General features: G+C 38.8%; 1 pseudogene; it reads left to right on the top strand.

The window, feature by feature from the left end:
- Positions 1 to 4,291: 4,291 nt before the first annotated feature.
- LOC104993155 lies at positions 4,292 to 4,728 on the top strand (annotated as a pseudogene).
- The last annotated feature ends 1,698 nt before the right edge of the window (positions 4,729 to 6,426 follow it).

Raw genomic sequence — 6,426 nt, 5'->3', positions numbered from 1 at the left:
AAGACTCTTGAGAGTCCCTTGGACTGCAAGGAGATCCAACCAGTCCATTCTAGAGATCAGCCCTGGGATTTCTTTGGAAGGAATGATGCTAAAGCTGAAACTCTAGTACTTTGGCCACCTCATGTGAAATGCTGACTCATTGGAAAAGACTCTGATGCTGGAAGGGATTGGGGGCAGGAGGAGAAAGGGATGACAGAGGATGAGATGGCTGGATGGCATCACTGACTCGATGGACGTGAGTCTGAGTGAACTCCGGGAGCTGGTGATGGATAGGGAGGCCTGGCGTGCTGTGATTCATGGGGTCGCAAAGAGTTGGACACGACTGAGCGACTGATCTGATCTGAAGCACTTACTGGCATTGTCACTATGTACTAGTTTTATTTCTTAGAATTTTATATAAATGGAGTCATACAGTGTGAATTACTTTTTTTCTGACTTCTCTTGACACAATTTGAGATTCATCTCTGCTTTTGTGTGTTATCATCTTCTTTTATTGCAGAATAGTAACCCACTGTATGAATGTTCTACAATGGTTTATCCATTTATTTTGGAAGGACAGATAGGTTGTTTTCAGTTTGGGCTGCTTCAATTAAGGCTTCTATGACAAAAATTAAAATTAAAATCTATGGGTGGGTCATGTGATGTGGTAAATTGTTTGAAAACCTGACACACTCTTTTCTTTTCATGGCCTGTGGTATTGGTGTCATATTCAAGAAACTTCTGTATAACCCAAAGTCATCCTCTAGAAGTTTCACAGTTTTAAGTTTGACATTTAGTTCTATGGCCCATGTTTTGAGTTAACTTTTGAATATGTTGTGGAATATGAATTAAAGTCACTTTTTTTGCATATGGACATTAAATTGTTGTAGCAATACTTGTTGAAAATACTGTCAGTTCACCACTGAGTGTCCTTTGGTCGTTTTCAAAAATTAGTTGTCCATTTATGTCTGGATCTTTTGGGAACTCTCTGTTGTGTTATATGGAAACAGGCATCTTTTTTAATTCCAGTATTATACTATCATAGTTATTGTAGCTATAAGTCTTTAAGTCAGGTAGCATTTGTTCCTAAGCTTTGTTTTTTTCTCAAATTATTTTGGCTATTCTAGGTCCTTAATATTTCCTTATAAATTTTAAAACCAGTTCATTAATTTCTGCACAAGTGTCTGCTGTGATTTTGTTTGGGCTTATGTTGAATCTACAGATAAATTTGGGGAGAATTGACATTCTCAAAGGATGTCTCTATATTTATTTAGAGCTGCCTTTCTGTCAGTAATCTTTATAATTTTCAATATACAGTTCTTTCCCATATTTTACTAAATTTATTCTAAGTATCTCAAAATTTTGAATCTTTTATAAATTGGATTTTATTGCACTTCACTTTCCAATTGCTTGCAGCCAGTTTCTAGAACTACAGTTGTTTTTCTTTGTATTAATCTTGTGACTTGTCATGTTAATACTGAAATCACTTACTTATTCTAGTAGTGTTGTTGCAGTTCTTTAGGATTTTCTGTGTAGATAATCATGTCATCTGAGAATAATGGACATTTTCTTTTTATCTAATCTGATGCTTTAAAATTTTTTACCTTTCTTGATTGCTCTGACCTGTATCTCTAGTACAGTGTCTTAATAGAAGTGATGAAGGCAGACATCTTTATTTCTTTTCTACTCTTCAGAAGTAAACATTTGGGCTTGACTGCTAAATATTATGTTGAAAGTGAAAGTCATTCAGTTGTGTCCGACTCTTTGTGACCCCGTGGACCATACAGTCCATGGGATTCTCCAGGCCAGAATACTGAAATGAATAGTCTTTGCCTTCTTCAGGGGATCTTTACAACCCAGGGATTGAACCCAGGTCTCCTGTTTTGCAGGTGGATTCTTTATTAGCTGAGCCACAAGGGAAGCCTAAGAGTATTGGTGTGGTAGCCTATCCTTTCTTTAGAGGATCTTCCAGACCCAGGAATCAAAGCAGAGTCTCCTGCATTGTAGACAGATTCTTTGCCAACTGAGCTATAGCTGTAGGTTTTTTGTAGATGATAGGTATCCATTTAAGGAAATTTCCTCTGTTCATAGTTTTGCTGTGAATTTTTATCAGGAACAGATGTTGGATTTTGACAGATGCTTTTCTTTCATCTAACCAAATATGACACGGTTAGGAAAAATTACCTAAGCTTGGTTAACTGTCAAGCCCACCAGCTGGTCCACAAAATTCCTGAGGTGACCCAGGCCAAGTAGCTAGCTGGGCAGGGACACAACCTCACCTACCAGTAAAGTGACTGCCGTGGCCACCCTGACTACCAGCCTTACTCACCAATGGGCTGAAACCAGTCTAGGATCCTGGGCCTGGCAGTCAGAGATACCTGGACCTATTTCTCTCAGTGAGTAACCATAGCCCCAGGACCTGGACTAACCCACCAGTCGGCAGGGATTGGTCCTGGGACCCCACCAGGACCCCATGTCCATAGATTCCAGAACCCATATCTGCTCACTAGTAGGCTGGCACTAGCCTCAGGCCTCTTGGGCCATTCAGCCAGCTGTCAGAATCTGGCCCCACCCACCAGCAGGCTGATATCAGCTCTGGGACCCTGAATGCCACAGCTAGATGCTCCAGGACCCAGTTTCACTCATCACTAGATCAGAATTAGCCATGGGGACCTTGTTGCCCCAGGTCTCTTCATCTAGTTACCTTGTGACCCAAGCCCATCTACCAATGGTCAAGCCACAGGACTGGGAAAACCTGGGCTAGTTGTGCCCAGACGAGCCCCATTCACTAGCAACTGGCAGCCTCTGCACTAGGAGGGCCTGGTAAATAACCTGACCAGGGCCAGGCACACATATCAGGGCTCCCACAGAAGTTAGCCTGACACAGTGGAAGGGACCACACATTCCCCAGAGAGAGCATCACTAGAACATGTGGCTTTGGTGACCAGAGAAGTATGCTGCTGGGCTCCTAGGACAACCCCTACATAAAGACACTTCTCTAAGACCAGGAAACATAAACCACATACTTAGAAAAAACAGCAGAGAATTAGGCAAAATGAGGCAATGGAAGAATATGTTCCAAATGAAGGAATATGATAAAACCCCAGAGACAAAACTAACTGAAGTGGAGATGTGCAACCTAATTGATAGATAGTACAAAGTAATGATCACAAAAATGTTCAAAGAACTTGAGAGAAGAATGAATGAACTTGTATTCATTTTTAGACAATTGTAAAAATAGTTATAAAATAAGAACCAAACAAAGCTGAAGAATACATTACTTAAATAAAAATACACTAGAAAAAATCAAGAGTAGATTAGATAATATAGAGGAACAGATCAGTGAATTTAGAAGATACTATAGTGGAAATCACCCAAGCTTAACAGAAAAAAGAGAAAAACATAAAAAAGAAATTAGTTTAAGAAACATCTGGGACAACATCAAGCACACAATTTCATATTATAGAGATCTTGGGAGAGATAAAGGTGAAAAAAACATATTTGAAGACATTCTTTCTGAAAACTTCCCTAACTTGGGAAAGAAAACAGACATACAAGTCCAGAAAGCGCAAACAGTCCCAAAGAAGATAAACCTAAAGAGGATAGCATCAACACATTTAAAAATAAAGAGAAAATAAAAGCAGCAAGGTAGCTGTGTAGAAGGGAGCTCCCATAAGAATGTCAGTTCACTTTTAAGAAACAACTCTGCAGTCCAAAATGGAAAAAGGCATGATAAATTTAAAGTGAAGAAAGGAAAGGCTCTACAACAAAGAATACTGCACCAGCCAAGGCTGTCATTCAGATATGAAGGAGAGGTCAAGAGTTTTGCAGACAAACAGAAGTTGAAAGAGGTCAGCACCACCAATCCAACTTTACAAGAAATGTTAAAGGGGCTTCTCTAAGCAGAAAAGAAAAGGCCACAACTAGACTTAGGAAAATTATGAAAGAAAAAAAAATCTCGTTGTTAAAGACATATGCATAGTCAAGCTAGTAGATCAACTAGTTATACAGCTTGTAGGAAGATAAAAGTAGCAAAATCACCTATATCTACAATCCATAGTTAAGGTGGAGACAAAACAAAGAGATGTAAAATATGATGTCAGAAACATTAAATGTGAGTGAGGGATTTTATTATATATATAATTAAATATATCTTTATAATATATAATTAAATAAGTATATATCTATTAAATTTATATATTATATATAACATATTTATACATATTACTATATATAAACCTCATGTAAGTGGAATAAATGCTCCAATCAAAAGACAAAGACTGGCTTGATACCAAAATAAGACCCAGCTTTCCATCCCTGATGCCACTGAGGTCGCATGCGCGAGGCTGCTCTGCCACCGCTGAGATGCGTTACGTTGCCTCATACTTGTTGGCCACCCTCGGGGGCAATTCCTCCCCCAGCGCCAAGGACATCAAAAAGATCCTGGACAGCGTGGGCATCGAGGCAGAAGACGACCGGCTCAACAAGGTCATCAGTGAGCTCAACGGAAAGAACATCGAGGACCTCATTGCTCAGGGTATCGGCAAGCTGGCCAGTGTGCCTGCTGGCGGGGCTGTGGTCATCTCCACTGCCCTAGGATCGGCAGCACCCGCTGTGGGTTCTGCTCCAGCCGCAGCGGAGGAGAAGAAGGAGGAGAAGAAGGAAGAGTTGGAGGAGTCAGATGACGACATGGGCTTCAGCTTGTTTGACTAGAGTCCTGCTCCCCTGCAAATAAAACCCTTTTTATGTTAAAAAAAAAATAAAAACATTAACAAATTGAAAAATAAAAACCATATGATTATCTCAATAGATGCAGAGAAAGCCTTTGACAAAATTCAACATCCATTTATGATAAAAACTCTCCAGAAAGCAGGAATAGAAGGAACATATCTCAACATAATAAAAGCTATATATGACAAACCCACAGCAAACATTATCCTCAATGGTGAAAAATGGAAAGCATTTCCTCTAAAGTCAGGAACAAGACAAGGGTGCCCACTTTCACCATTACTATTCAACATAGTTTTGGAAGTTTTGGCCACAGCAATCAGAGCAGAAAACGAAATAAAAGGAATCCAAATTGGAAAAGAAGAAGTAAAACTCTCACTAGTTGCAGATGACATGATCCTCTACATAGAAAACCCTAAAGACTCCACCAGAAAATTACTAGAACTAATCAATGATTATAGTAAAGTTGCAGGATATAAAATCAACACACAGAAATCCCTTGCATTCCTATACACTAATAATGAGAAAACTGAAAGAGAAATTAAGAAAACAATTCCATTCACCATTGCAACCGAAAGAATAAAATACTTAGGAATATATCTACCTAAAGAAACTAAAGACCTATATATAGAAAACTGTAAAACACTGGTGAAAGAAATCAAAGAGGACACTAATAGATGGAGAAATATACCATGTTCATGGATTGGAAGAATCAATATAGTGAAAATGAGTATACTAACCAAAGCAATTTATAGATTCAATGCAATCTCTATCAAGCTACCAACGGTATTCTTCACAGAGCTAGAACAAATAGTTTCACAATTTGTATGGAAATACAAAAAACCTTGACTAGCCAAAGCTATCTTGAGAAAGAAGAAGGGAACTGGAGGAATCAACCTACCTGACTTCAGGCTCTACTACAAAGCCACATTTATCAAGACAGTATGGTACTGGCACAAAGACAGAAATATAGATCAATGGAACAAAATAGAAAGCCCAGAGATAAATCCACGCACATATGGACACCTTATCTTTGACAAAGGAGGCAAGAATATACAATTGATTAAAGACAATGTCTTTAACAAGTGGTGCTGGGAAATCTGGTCAACCACTTGTAAAAGAATGAAACTAGAACACTTTCTAACACCATACACAAAAATAAACTCAAAATGGATTAAAGATCTCAACGTAAGACCAGAAACTATAAAACTCCTAGAGGAGAACATAGGCAAAACACTCTCTGACATACATCACAGCAGGATCCTCTATGACCCACCTCCCAGAATATTGGAAATAAAAGCAAAAATAAACAAATGGGACCTAATTAACCTTAAAAGCTTCTGTACAACAAAGGAAACTATTAGCAAGGTGAAAAGGCAGCCTTCAGAATGGGAGAAAATAATAGCAAATGAAGCAACTGACAAACAACTAATCTCAAAAATATACAAGCAACTCCTACAGCTCAACTCCAGAAAAATAAACGACCCAATCAAAACATGGGCCAAAGAACTAAATAGACATTTCTCCAAAGAAGACATACAGATGGCTAACAAACACATGAAAAGATGCTCAACATCACTCATTATCAGAGAAATGCAAATCAAAACCACCATGAGGTACCATTTTACGCCAGTCAGAATGGCTGTGATCCAAAAGTCTACAAACAATAAATGCTGGAGAGGGTGTGGAGAAAAGGGAAGCCTCTTACACTGTTGGTGG

Source organism: Bison bison, unplaced genomic scaffold (genome assembly GCF_000754665.1).
Source record: "Bison bison bison isolate TAMUID 2011002044 unplaced genomic scaffold, Bison_UMD1.0 scf7180017864235, whole genome shotgun sequence".
Lineage (NCBI taxonomy): Eukaryota > Metazoa > Chordata > Mammalia > Artiodactyla > Bovidae > Bison > Bison bison.
This window is presented reverse-complemented; position numbering and strand designations above follow the sequence as displayed.